We start from the raw sequence: 15345 nt of genomic DNA on the forward strand, positions 1-15345 counted from the left end.
CATTTGCCTTTATTTTTGAGGCAGGGTCTCTCACTCGCCTGGAACTTGCTAATTAGAACAGTGAGCATGGTTGGCCAGCAAGCCCCCTGGGAACCATCTTGTCTGTGCCTCCCCAAAGATGGGATTTTACAAGCACGTCATTTGTATTCAAGGAAGAATGAGATAGTTAATACTCTAAAACTCAATGCCACAAGTGTTCTGACCACAAGCAAGCAGGGATTTTTCTTGTCTGTGCCTTTAGGAAGACAGCAGGATCTCTGTAGGTAATCTTGGTTTTGTCAGCTGGGTTAAAATTTCTGACCCTAAACCAGCTTTTCCTTCCTTCCCATGTCCCTTAATTTCTCCTTCCTGTCTCACTTCAGTTGGACACTTGGCTATCAGTGGGCTTTAGTCAGTATAATTTATCTTACTCATATGGACACAGGGATCAATTCCATATGTCATTGACTTATTCTAATAGAAGCCCATTTGACTCATCCTGCTCTCATTTTTCAAGCAGACGTACATGCGTGCAGTGCCCCACGGCTTATGGGGATGACGAACGAGAGAGTTAAAACAGCTAAAACTGCCGTGGGAGAAGTGTGAGGTTGGCAAGAAGCTTTCTTTGTGTCTTCTGTCTGTCTGCTAGTGGACAAAAGTTTCTAGTTAAAGCTAAAGAGGGAAAGAGACAGAAAACAAGCATGGGTGATTTTCCTGTATCTGTTCAGTCTTAGAGGGCTAGGGTCTGTTTGTGGGACACTGCCAACTCAGCAGTGGAAAAACTGAAGCCCATTATTTTGCTTTGAAAGTGCTCTTCCCAAGTGGCTGGGAGGCCTCTCAGCAGGAGGCTGTCTCCTGCCGCAGTGCCAAGCTCCGAACAGAGGGACCATGGCTGTGTGCAGAAGGTCTTAGGGGCTCCACGGCTCTTCTGGCTTGTAGGCCTTCCCTTGGCCACAGACGGCAGCCATTGCTTTAAAGGAAGGCCTGCCAGCTCTTCAAAGCAGGCCTAGCTAATTGTGTAATGCTATCCTGAGGTGTTGGGAGAAGCCAGGAAAGAAAGGGCTGTGGGGAGCAATTACTTCATTTGTGGAAATGATCGGCTTGCATCTCACCCATCAGATTTTATTGTCCTAATCTTTTCTTGCTTAACTGTGAATGTCATAGTGACCAGACTCTCAAGAAAATAAAAAACCAGCTACAATACTTGACTCCATGACTGGTAATACTGCAGAGTAGCTACACGCTGGGAGAAAAGCTATTTCCTTTCATTTGTTCAGTTCCCAGTTCTCACTGTAGAGAAATAAGGAGAAAGAGACAAAGAAAGAAAGTTCATTCTTTCCTTGTCCCATTTCAGTTGTGAAATTTAACCTAAATATCCTCTAACTTTTTTCTCATACTGCAGTCATTTTAAAAGTCCATTTAAAAATACTTTTTTTTTAAAAAAATCAAGTTTCATCATATTCACCCCTCACTTTTCGAATCCTAAGTCCTCCTGGAACCACCTCCATCTTTGTGCCTCCCCTTTTTAACACACAGAATGTAATTTGTGTTGCCCACATAATCCTTGGGTGTGGGCATCCACTGGAGTGTGGCTGACCTACCAGGAGCCACACCCTGGAAGAAAACTGACTTTCCCTTCCCCAGAAGCCATGAACTGTCCATAGCTCCTCAGTTAGGAGTGGGGGCTTGTAAACCCTTCACCCTCCGTGATGCTCTGTTGAATGGCTTGGTCTTGTATGGGTCTTGCAGAGCCAACCACGGCTTTGATAAGCTCATGAGGTCCTGTCATGTCCAGAAGATACTGTTTTCTCTCAGGTCCTCCTGACCTCTGGCTCTTATAATCATTTTATCCCCTCCTTCATAACGGTCCCTGAAACTAGAGTGCGTGTGTGATGCTGATGTCTTATTTGTGGCTGAGTACCCCATTGACACTTACTCTCTACACTTTGACCAGCTGTGGGTTCCCATATTAACCACCATTCACTGCACAAAGAAACTTCTCTAATGGGGTCTAAGAGCAACTTGACACAATGTCCATTTAGTAGAAGAATAGTAGGCTCACCAGTGGGGACTGTGACTTCCTAATATGGGTACACAGCCACATTTACAGTACCATACATGTTTCCCCCTGTGGGGTGGGCCTTAACCCTAATCAGAAAGTGGTTGGTTATCCCCATAAGACTAGTGCCACAACTGCACGCATGAGCATATCATGCCGCATTGGTCATTACTGTATTTCCCAGGGTTCACAGCTAGACAAGACTGCCGGTGACTTTTCTCTCTTAGTAGCCTCTATAGAAAAGACCTTCTAATATCTCGAAAGCTAGCTAGCACAGAGGAAGCATTCTTGTCAGTACCAACTTGCTTTCCTCACATCAGGTGACCAGTGTATGTTGTGATGTCTTTGGCAATAGGTTCTCCAACAAGTTCTGGTGAGTAACTAAGAACAATGGCATCTGCTGTGCTGAAAACTTCCATTTAAAAACCAGCCTTTAAAAATCCAGGTACACGACGCAAGGAACTGGCCACAAATACTGAGGCACTTCAAGAAATGAAACCCAGCAAGTTTCATTTCTCACTGAAGCCCTGTAGACCCTTGGCTGCCTCACTCCCACCACTGGGCGCTTGTTAGAACCACACTGGCATACATTCCAGAAGTACCCAGAACTTTTCTCTCATGTTTTGAAAGTCGCTGCATAGCTCACTGAACAGTGTTGCCTTGTCGTTTTCCCTGCCTGTGTAACAGCTTGATTTAAGTCCATCACAGTTGAGCTCATCAGTTTCATGTTGGTGGGCACTGTGGTTCCCAGCATTTTGCTCATACGTGAAAAGCGATAGGCACTTTGTACACTTGTCTTTTATTTATTTATTTATTTATTTATTTTTGAGACAAGGTCTTACCTAGGCTAGGGCCTGAAACTCTCGATCCTCCTGTCTCCATCTCCCAAATGGTATTACAGACATACGCCATCGTACACACCCACACATCTTGTTTTCCTCCTCTTTTCTGTTTTTTTTTTTTTTTTTTTTTTCTAACAGACTCTCATTAGCCTTGAACTCGCCATTAGCCCAGGCTGGCCTCAAATTTTTTGGCCACGTCCTGCATGGCCAGCTTGTTGTGATTACAAGCATTAGACACCACACCAAGCTTTATATACATCTTAACCCATAAATGAAAGCACATGCATTTTAAATGTTGGTAGTTGTTTCTTTGGTGTCCCTCACCCCCAAAGAGCTACAACATTCAGCGTATCACTCCCTGGTAGGATGGAAACATTCATTGTCCCCATTTCCATGCTAACTAACACAGTGCATTCTAATCATGCCTCACAATCATTTATTGTACGTTGATTCTGCCCCCTGTCAATATGGTTATACAAGGAGTGTGAGTAAGCAAAGAAATGTCGGGTCCTGTGGTTGGGGGCACAGTGTGGTGGCAGCACATGCTAACAGAGTCCCAGGGTCAAAGTTCAACTCTCTGTTCTGATACTGAGTCTCTCACCCAGTCTGCTGGGACCTCAACCTCACCCACATAAACCCTGATGGCTAATGAAGAAACATATTCAGGACACACAGACCAAAGGCTTACGTGGACAAGTGTCACCAATTTTTCAATTATCCAGTGTGCACCTACAATTGTTTGTGTATGAGTTTTAGGGGTGGAAGTGGAATAAGAAATCCATAGACTGTACCGGATTCCCAGAATGGTATATGACTTGTGAACAATAAAACAAACAAACAACAATAACAACAAACCACAAGAATTGGTGGCCTGCAAAATAAAGCACTGGGAGATGAAATTTCAACTGCATAAAAATACAAATACTTAATTTTAAGCTTAATATAGACAAACTAAATGACACTGTAAGCTTAAATTATTACTAAGTGAGTAACAATATCGCTGTAGATCAGCTATGTTCTCTCTCGTTGTTACACTTGTGTTCAGAGCTAGGGTCTTATTATGTGGCTCAGGCTGACCACAGCAAAACTACTGACACCTGTTAAATGTGGGGATTAGGATTATTGGCATATGAAACAGCGACTTAATTCTCAGAGTTTGGTTACAGGTTTCTAAAACAAAACTGATGATCCACTTTGTTATTTCCCCAAGTTATTTAGTTAGCACAGAGGCTAACTAAAGAGAGAGCTACCACGTCCATCTTATTTCATACAATTATTTTAGTACAAAAGGCAGGAAAGCTAAAACTGCAAGAGTAAAAGACAGTTCTTTCAGTGGGATAAACATGATTCTATTTAAACTCACTGTAAACTCCTAGCACTGCCCGACCTAAGACTAAAAGTGAGTGTGCAGAGAATCACCACACAGGGCTGCCCAGGAGGCTGCCCAGCTCTGGGCCTTGATGCCCTGTTTCTCTGGGTGCAGCAGGGAGACTGGAGGGAAAAGCTCCAGGGTTTGTAGTCCTACCTGGTCTACGTGATTCTTCTCTGAAGCTCAGTTTTCAGCATCAGATGAGGATGATGACAGCATTCCCACCCACTTCCCAGGAGTTCAAAGGAACTAAGTGAGCAGGTTCTGTGAGTCAGGGTGAACGAGGGGCCCAGTGCTAATGAGCGTTTATGAAGCCTCGTGAAGCACCAGATACTGGCAAACACGTGGGGAAACTGAGGTTTACAGAGAATACAGTAACAGGCTAAATTTATACAGCCAGGGCCGAGCAAGATAGGACTGGGTGCCGTGAGTAGTTCCAATCTCATAGTCTTAATCATTGTCTCCATTTTCCCTAATGAATAATTCAACTATTCCTATGATTGTGTTATAACTGTGTTTTAAATTCCAGTGACTGGCCGAACACACAGGAATGATTCATAGTTTGTCAGGCTTGGGCTCTTCTGGTATGTTATCAGCACCTTTCCAGATGGCAAGTCTGGCTTCACAACAATTTGTTCAGGAACCGTGGTGCCACTCCATGCTTTGTGTTCAGGTGCTGTCTTAGTTAGGATTGCTATTGCTGTGAGGGGGACATCATGACCATGGCATCTCTTATAAAGGACAACGTTTAATTGGGGCGGGCTAGCTTACAGTTTCAGAGGTTTAGTCCATGATCATCATGGTGAGAAGCATGACATCATTCAGGCAGACATGATGACAGACAAGGAGCTGAGAGTCCTACAGCAGCACCACACTGGGTATAGCCTGAACACAGGAGACCTCAAAGCCCACCCCACAGTGACACACTCCCTCCCACAAGGCCAAACATACTCCAAGAAGGCCGCAACTCTTCCAATCAGATTACACCTCCTAAGAGCGCCACTCCCTACAGGCCGAGCATTCAGACTCACAAGTCCACAGGAGCCATTCCTGTTCAAACCACAACAATGCTAACCAGCCTTTGTGAGTGAGCATCTGACCTGGCGGGTAAAAGCCATAGTCTCTATTGTTAAGGAAATGGATTGGCTGTTACTGCATACAACTGGAAAGGCATCACAGGGTGAAGATGTGAAGACAGGGAGCGGGGAGCTGGTACACAGAATGAGATGTTAGGCCTCGAGATACATTACTATTAGCTAATTCATGATTGACTGCAGTCACCAAGAAGCAGACTTTCATCCCAGCACTGCGTGTACCACCGACTGGGACGCTCTGATCAGCCCCCTCCTGGTTCACGGACTGGCTTGCCTGCTCCGAGGGTGCCAACTCTGAAGTACCCCCCTCCACACTCCTGCATTCTCAGTTGCCACCGGCTTATCCAAGTACCTTTTCTCATCTCCCTCAACCCAGTTCCGCTTTGGGCACGGAGACTCCATTCCTCCGGAGCAGAGCATATGCTTTCCTTGACGGGACCCTGTCTCAAAATCACCTGGGGACAGAGGTCAACGGTAGAGAACTTGCACAGTGTGCACAATGTTCTGGGTTCAAACGGCAGCACCAAGCAAGGAAGTCTAAACACATACACGTATGTGAGCGTTCGTGCACACACAAACGCATACACACACAGAACTGAAGAGTTGTGGATGACTTTATGACTCGTGCATATGTGTCAGTGAAAGGGTCAACACTCACCTTTTAGCTGACATAGCAAGCAATGCCCTTTGCATCTCATTACTCTACGGAGAGAGCAGGGGCTCATTAGGTTGCCTTGAACTCGCAGTCCACCTGCCTCAGCCTCCCAAGGGGCTGGAGTACAGCCCCGTTCCTCCTAGGCTTAACTATACACACTAGCTTAAACATGTGAGTGGCTACAGTATATGATGAAACTATTTGTTCTTCATCTCATTAAGTAGTTTACTTGTGGCCTTTGAGGTAGCTCTTATTATTTCTCCCAAGATGAAGAAAGGACCAAAGCACAAAGAAATGTTCGGTTGGTAGAGTACTTTACCTAGCATGCAAGAAGACCAGCACCACCTAATGTCAGGTAGGGCTGTGTGGACCTGTGATCTCAAGACTTGGCAGGCATGAGGCAGGAGAATCAAGGGTCCAAGGTTTGGTAGTGCTACTCCCTATGGGCCTCGGTTATGTAGTGAGTTCAACACCAGCCTGGGCTACATAAGACTCTTAAAAAGAAAGTTAGGAAAGAAAGGAGGGAGGGAGGGTGGACAGTCAGTCAGGAGAGGAGCTCAGATTCAAATTCAGAGCTTCTGGAATTTGGAGCCAATGATACACAAAGAGTAATAAACACGAGCAAACCACTTACTGTCTCCAGTTCTTAGCATCCTCATGTATAAACAAGGATCTAGTGTCCGCTCTGCAGGATTAACACAAGTGTGGACATGGGGCTACTGGCAAGGACCCTGGCACTCACAGGAGGTTCTGTGGATGTTTCTCTTTTCATCTCTGCCCAGTTGCAGTGCACTCATTTTTTATACCCTGCTTCTTCCATGAAGGCTTCTGGGAGAAAACAAAGACCCATTTTAACCCAGAGATTTCTTCTCTTACAAAAGCCTAAAGTTCAAAGTGTAGTTTTCAATCATTTTCCAGCTATTTAAGTTTTAGCCCCTCAGTCTTTTCAATTTAAGGATCTCACAGGGATGCAGCCATGTTTTATATCCAACTTATACTGGCTGTTATTTAGAAAAGCACATGGAAATATCTAAACAAATGCTGACTGGCTTAGAAAGAAAGGCCCCTGGATGCAACTGAAATTAGCAGTTGCTTTAGAAAGAATCCATTCCGTTTTAACACTGTTTATAAGTAGGTATGTTTAATTTAAATAGTAAATCTATTTACTCAGAAAGAATATGAAGTAAGAGTGAGGAGAAAAGTCATTTGTCTTTCTGCCTGTGTGCAGCCTACAATGTTCCTTGTGTTGAAGGCCAGCAAACTCTTGGTATTTACATTTAAAACTATACTATTATATCCTGGATGTCTGCATTATTAAGAAAATAACATATAGAAAACATGTGTTTACTTGGATCTATGTGGTAGCTTGTTAAAAAGCTTTAGTCAAGTGTGAAGGCGCATGCCTTTAATCTCAGCATTTATTTTAAGGCCAGGCTGATCTTTAGAGGGAGTTCTAGCTGAGACTACATAGCAGGACTCTGCCTCAAAAATTAAATTAAAATTTTAAACCAATTAGCCAACCAACCAGCCAACAAACAAACCAATAGAAAAAAAAGATGGAAGTGTTGACTGTTCATAGCTGGTCCCTTCTGGGGCAAGTGATAGAGCCCAGAGAGGCAGCTATAATTTATAGAATTGGCAAACCAATCCCAGGAGTGAGCTAAGATACAAAAGCCAAAACCGATCCCACTGATATAAGCTAAAAAAAAAAAAAAAATGAATACATGGTTCATTCTTAAGTTTTCAAGGCCAGGCTAAATGGAGAGCTATCTTAAAGGAAAAACAAAACAAAACAAAACCTTAAAACAACTGCTGTTAGCATTCCACCACTATCATAAAATACACGGCATCGCTACTTTATGAAGAGAAAATGTCCATTGGGCTGTTTCAAGACCAACTGCTATGGCAAAGATGTCCATCAAGGAGCAAAAGAGACAAAGTGGAGGTGACCAGAATCCCACAATCCCCTTACATACATACACCCCGTGATCTAAAGGCCTCAGGCCAGCCCCTATCTCCAGAAGGCTCCATCACTTCCCAGTAGTACCAACCCTGGGGACCAAGCTTTCAGCACCTGGGAATATGGAGGACGCACATACAAACCATGAAATTACTTCCACAACTTAAACACAATGGATTGATTTCTGACACAGACAAAGAGAAGCCATTTTAAATGACTCTACACTGTGCGTCTACATTCTCTATCAGAGGAAAATGTCAGAGCGGTTTATTCCAATGCATCAGGTCGCTGACGGAACTCCCAGGGAGGGAACTTTACGGGCACAGTACCAACAGTTGAGATGGTCTTCCTCTGAGGAAACCCTGACTCCCCGTCCCTCAGCAATGCCACGGTGTCTTGGTTCTCTACCTTCTGTTTAGGATCTTCTGTGACACATGCACACATTATTATACTTGAGCTCTTATGCTAGGAGATGATGTACCAATACAAAGCCAAACATTCAGATAAAGCTTAAACAGCTATCTCCTGGAGGTTTCCGGAGAGCTGGCCCTGAAAAGAACCCGATGACTGTCCCCAGCCTTTTCTAAAGAGATCAGGAAGGAAGCTTTCTGCATGCCAGGTGAAATAGTCACTAGGCCTGCTTGCCTTCCGGTGAGAACTCCAGAGGCCAATGGATTACCATTTGCCGTCTCATTTTTGCTTTGCCATGGCACCATAGCTGCAGTGGTTGTGTTTTGACTGTGTATTAAGTTATTCTCTCATTGCTGTGACAAAATCCCGGACATAGGTGACTTAGGACAGAACGGTTGACTTTGGGTCGAAGCTGTAGGGTACAGTCATCAACAGCAGGATAGTGACGGTGACAGGAGCTGGAAGAGACAGCTGGCACCCATGCAACCACAGTCAGGAGGCAGAGAGAGAGATGTAGGCTGCCGCTCAGTTCGTTTTCTCTTTTTTTTTTTTTATCCAATTCACCCCTTGGAATGGTGCCAGGCACATTGAGGGAGGCCATTTCTATCTCAGTGAACTCAGTCCAGAAACCCTCACAGGTATGTCTGCAGATCCCGCCTCCTCATGGTAATTCTAAATTCCATCAGGTTGACAGGACTTGGAGACTATGAAGGGTCACAAAGAAGACAGCTCTCGGGCATATAATTCAGTCCACACTCAAAGGAAGGCAAAAAGTTGAAAAACCGTCTCTTACTGCTATAAAACTTGTTTAATTCTTCATTGAAAAGCATTTTTTTTTTAAATAGAAAATCTGGAGTGTTTTAAACCGAAGTCTTGAAAGAAAAGGAAAACAGCCATAGAATAAATACATTCCAATAAACTGTAGGTCATCTCTGGATGGTTCCCGAAGATGGACAGAAAGCATTCCCAGACCCTCATCTTAAGAATCCCAAAAGGCAGCCACCCAACCCAATCAGAGACCCTTTCCATCATGCCAAGCAGGTAGTGACCAGGGCTCTGGTTGCTGGATCCCGGTCAAGGAGACTGGAATCCATGCCTTCATTCATAACACTGTCCCGTGGAATTATTTTTTCCGGATTCCTGGGGAAGTTAAAGTATTTGAGGAGAATATCAGGAACTGTTGTTTCAGCCTGTTTTCTGAGCAGATAATTGCCTTCCAGCTCCATTACTTCGGGAAGTGATGTGTGCAGCATTGTTCCTGATGGGGGAGGTGGTGTGTTTCAGCCAGACGCACCAAGCACATTGAAACAAAACAAGGCCAGGAGTGAGGGGTAAATCACCACACTGAACTCAGACTTCTGAATCTGGTTTGCAGATAAGACAGCCCCAGACAACCTGACCACATACCAACCTCATTATTTTGAAAGGGTGTAAGCCCAACTTGTTTTGGGAATGAGAAATTTCACTAAAATTATCAAATGTGCTCATGAGAACGTTTGGTAAGAGGAGTGCTATCAAAATGGCTTCAGCAGAAACTTTCTTGGAAGGCCAGACTCCTCTCTCATTTGGGTCTGAATCAAAGGCAGCCTGGGAACTAGAAGCAAAACACGTTTTGTCCTGAGAAATATCTTTGATCCTATGGAATATATTAGCTGATCTTCCTGAGATGTGACATCATTTGTGGCACCAGCTGTGTGGGTGTGCCATCTAAGGATTTAGAAAACTCGTCTCTCTTTGGCTTTAATGTGTATTTTAAGGCTGCAGAAAGCAGTGTAATCCAACTAAGTGCTCCAAAGGGAGCTGTTACAGACTTGAGCTTAAGAAGCTTAAACTTCTTACGGCTGTGACCTATCAGCCTTTCAACAGTTACTACAAAGTCGTTTCTAGATGGGCACCAGGAACCGATGATAGCGATGGTAAAGTTGTTATTGAGCAAACACTGAGTATCACGCCTACGTTGTCAGCTCTTTCTAAACTTATCATACCTATTGTCTCACCTGATCTTCAAATGTGTGATGTGCCTATCAGTGCTTTCGACAACTCAAGTGTACAAATGAGGAAACTGAGGCACAGAGAGGCTATGTGACTTGTCCGTGGTCACCCCACCAACACGGAACAATGCTGGGATTTGAGCTCCCACTCCCGTGATTTCCTCTGCCATATCGCCTCTCATGGTCCTCCAACAGTTTTGTCTTAACTCAGTTATAATACGATAGTCCAATATTCTCCTAGCAAAGGCTATCCTAGCAAAACATATTCTCTGTTATGTCGAGAAATGAGAAACACTGTTTTTTTTTTTTGTTTTTTTTTTTTGTTCCCTAGAGGCTAACTTTTAAGTGAATCAGTTCAGTTGTATTCCGACTCAACATGCAGTTGCTGTGTGGCAGTTCTGTTTTCCCTCAAGCAGTAGGCTTAGTGTTGTCTGGCAAGTGATCTGTCTGCTTCACTCTCGAAAGGGTCGCTTTTAAGTGTCTATGCCTAAAACTATCACTCAACAGTTTATCTTTAAATGTTCTAATGCATTATCTTTCAATGCCTTAAAAAAAAAAATGTAGTCAGGCTACTGAGAAACACTGCAACTCTTTTGTATTACGCGTAAGAACAGCAGAGGTGAAGATGTGTGGGTAAAAGGAAAGCCGGGCTTCGGGGCATCCATTTACCCCCAATCTATTCACCTGCCTATGGATTCCACCCACCTGCAGCCAGAGTTTTGGTGTCTTCAAAAACCCAGGTAGGTTTTTTTGTTTTGATCTCAGGTGTGGGATAGGAGGCTGCTTCAGATTGTCCACAGTAGCACACTATTTGCCTCGTGCAGCCTCTGGCAGGGCTGAAGAAAGCCGCAAGAGAAGAGGTGTGGCTGTTCCTCCTGCTGGTTTGTCAGGTGGTCGGGAGAAAAGAGACAAGAAGAAGTTGGAGTATCCTGGAGAGATGAACATGAGACTTTGCCTCGAGGAACGCTTTGTCTCTAATCAGCAGGAAGTGGCCTACAGTGGTCTATGTCCCGCTTCCCTCTAATCTCTCTCCTACCTAGTGTTGGGGGTTGGAAGGAATGTCGAGGCATTAAAAAAAAAAAAAAACCAATAAAACAGATTTTTTTAAAAAAAGACAACCCCCTTCCATCTACCTGGCTACTCCTGTGGTCACCCATCCATCAGTCTTCCCATCCTATCTGGGGAGGTAGCATTAGTAAAGAGAGCCAAGGAAAGCGAGAGAGGGACTCTTGACAGAACCTAGGGGAGAGACCTGGGAGGCAAGTGCTTCTCTAGTGCAAACAAGCATGTTGGAAGGTCAAAAAGCCAGCATGGCTAAATGAAACTAAGCAAGGGCTCGGGGTGAGACAAGAATGAAACAGCCAGATGTCGTGGAATGGGATAAGTTACTGGAGTGTTTTCAGAAAGCAAACGGCGCCCATTGCAAGATCTCTGCTGCTGTGTAAAACTGGGCAGAGGGAGACAAGCAAAAAGCAAGGACTCTGGTCAAGAGCTGATGTCCTGGAATGGGGGGGGGGGTGTGGGGAAGCTGGTAAGGTGGTGCCAGTGCCAACCTATCTAACACATGGGTTGGATGTGAAGGATGAATAAATAACCAAAAGAGATTCCAGAATGCTGCTGGGAAGCATCGCTGGGGGACTGCTTTCCACCTGGAAGCATTACCTGGCAGAGTGCAGCAAAAGCGAACTAAGGTCCAGTTTGGATACATGTGTAACAGCAAACAGTTGTAGCAAATGCAGCTGCCTGCTGTTAGCACTTGTGTTATGTGCACACTACTGAGGCTGCGTCTGTCTAGACTAAAGAGCTATTTCCAGTAATTTTCTAAAAAAGAAAAGAAAAAAAAATCTGCGCAGAGGCTGCAATTTCTTCCATCAGTCAGGCATCTAAGTCCACAGAGTAAGCTTCGTGAGACAATGGCTTTAGGAGCCCCATTACCCAGTATCAGGATAAACAGATTGGAAACGAGGCAAACGGGGCTGCTTAAAGTCCACATGTAAATTTAGTGATGAGGCTCGGCTGAAAGGGTTTCTTACTCTGCTGTGGGGTACTCACCAGAGAAGATGGCTCGGACATGGGTTTAAGCCAATAGAAAGACGTTATTAGCTGGCTGGCAACTACACTGGGCTTTGGGAATCCCAGTGCAGTCCTGAGACTTTCTCAGGGTGAGCTTTTAAGGACAAAAACCATATTCTGGGTTGGCATCCTTCAGTTAACAAGAACAGTTAACTAGAAGCAGAAGTACAGAAGCTAAAAAGCAAGGTTAGTACATTTTGAGACTTTCCCTGAACTATGGACTTTGATGGATTAGGCCTTTGTTTTAGTTTTTGGCAGGTGGGGCTGTCTACATGCTGAGTTTTATAGCCTAAATGGCACTTCCATCATGGAGTCAGTTGTGCTAGGGTCTAGGGGCCTAAGTCTGGGGCCGTTACAACTCTACACTGGGTACTTCTTCCCCTTCCAATCTCATCCGCCATTTTTCAACATTAAATACGTTTATAAATTGTTTTATTTTCCCAGTAGTGTTTCCAGCTGTGTGTATGTGTGTGTGTGTGGTATATGCAGAAACCAATATTTAATTATCCCTTTCTCCCTAGGAGTAAAAAAAATGCCTAGAGTAAGTCGATCCATAAATGCTTACTGGATTTCACGACCATCTTTTCATGATCCAGAGCCTCATGAATTCACGTTTTCCCTTCAGTGAAAATGATTCCCTACTCACAGTTCACAAAGGCAGTTCTACACAGAGTTCACTTATTTTAAGCATGTTTGATCCTGGTCATCAGAATGTTGCATGCTTCTGTTTCCTATTTATTACTATATGGGTGCAATTCAACTGCAAACTCCTTAATGACAGGATACAGTTCTTGCCTAGGTTTGGTTTAGAGCTTAATGCTGACGCAGCTCGATGCTCTAGCGAAGACTGTGGATCAAAGTCGACTTTGGCGTCCATATGGGAGAGGAATAAAACAATAACAAGCTTTCTAACTCCTATCTTCATACTCTACCAATTATATTTTTATGCCCCTAAATGATGCTTTGGGCACTGCAATTCTTCCTTAATTTGAAAGAAAGCACTGAGTTTCTTGAATCTGTGTAAGTCATTATGTCATTAGGGGTAATGTTCTCAGTTCAGTTTTGGTTACACAAACTGGAGCTTTGTAATATGTGTTCTTTATTAACTTTAACATAAAGTTAAGTCCAGAAAATTAACAGGTTTTTTTAACCTTTATTCCCCCCCCCAACAAAACTCTGACATCAAACTACATAATAAAAGATACAAAGAAAATCTGGAAAAAAATAAAAAAATTCTCCTAATTATCCAGGTTATATATTAGTTCCTACCTTTGTTCAGCTATGTGAATATAAATTTATTATTTTAATACGTTTTTTTTTGTTTTTTTTGTTTTTTTTTTTTTTTTTGTCAATAGAGGAGGGAATAAAAATCCTTTCTCACAGTGACACCTGCTGGTTTTAGTGTATAAATTTTGGGTTCTAAGTGACGGACATTCTTTGGTGTCAAAACTGCTTAGAGGCTGAGCTTGTACACGCCCACAACTCCAGCAAGGGGAAGACAGAGCAGACAGTCAAGGTTATCCTTAGCTATGTAGCAAGTGTGAGCCAGTTTGGGATACATGAGACTTTGCCCCAAATAAAACTAAACAATAGACATACTAAGGCAAGTGGCAGTGGGGACTGACATGGCCACAGGCCTCAGTCTACACAAAAACTACAAGCAACAAAGGAACATTGACTTGTCCAGGGAGGAATACACCCCACTGGTCATTCAATACCAAATGGTCAGCCCTGAAAACATAGTATCATTACACAGACTGAGCAGGTTGGCTTTAATTACTTAGGAAACACACACACACACACACCAATAATTAATGAAAAACACATCATAAATTTGAAAGAGAGAAAGAATACATGATACATGGCAGGAAGGAAAGGGAAAAGAGAAATAACTTCAAAAAGTAAAAAAAAAATTACTTACATTTGAAAAAAATAAACCTTTAAACAACATCTAAACATTGTCTTCTATTTTAATGATTTATCTGATGTGCATTGAATTTTTAAAACTTTAATATACCATATATGACACCATGTAAATGGCAGGGATGATTTCTAAATTTTACAACGATCTCACTCTAACTGCACGAACCATTGTCTTTAAAAGCACACACATCTAGGTTGGAGAGATGGCTCAGTGGTTAAGAGCACTGACTGCTCTTCCAGAAGACACAGGTTCAATTCCCAGCACCCACATGGCAGCTCACAGCTGTGTCTGTAGCCCCAGTTGCAGAGGATTTGGCAGCCTCACACAGACATGCAGTTCAGTGGTAGAGTACTTGCCTAGCATGCAGAAGGCTCTGGGTTAGATTTCCCAGCACAACAAAAACAAAAATGAAATCAATGCTAGCAAAATGAGCAAGCCATTAAGTCAGATCCATGTGTCAGTCATGAAGCGGGCCCACGTGGCGCGAGCGGAGGCTCAGTCTAGACAGCCTCACATGCCGGCTTCCTTTAAATGAAATTTCAGTTCTACATGGTGATAACATGCTTCATGCTTGGCAACCACTCCTGCCTGATCTCACCGAATGCTTTTTGTTAAATCAAGACGGAGAGGGAGGCGGCAAGGGGGGACGCAAAGCACAGATCCCCATTCACTTCGCTTTAACTTGTTTACATTTTCACATGGTGTATGTGTGTGGGTTCACACGTGCTACCGGGCACACGGGGGAGGTTAGAGGACAGCCTGGGAAAACTGGGCTCTCTCCTTCCATCATGTGCTAAGGAGCGGCACCAAGCACCTTCACCCACCGAGCCATCTCTCTAGCCCCACTCCCTCCAATTTTAAAAGACAACAGTGTTCTTGTTGGCTGCAGAGGGGACCTGCTGGCCACGGGGAGCAGCCATTCCAATGAATATCTCTCCACACGCTCTCGCCTTCCTGTCAGTAAACATGGCGCCATCTGATCAAGGGA

Source organism: Meriones unguiculatus, chromosome 19, assembly GCF_030254825.1.
Source record: "Meriones unguiculatus strain TT.TT164.6M chromosome 19, Bangor_MerUng_6.1, whole genome shotgun sequence".
In the NCBI taxonomy this organism is placed as follows: Eukaryota; Metazoa; Chordata; class Mammalia; order Rodentia; family Muridae; genus Meriones; species Meriones unguiculatus.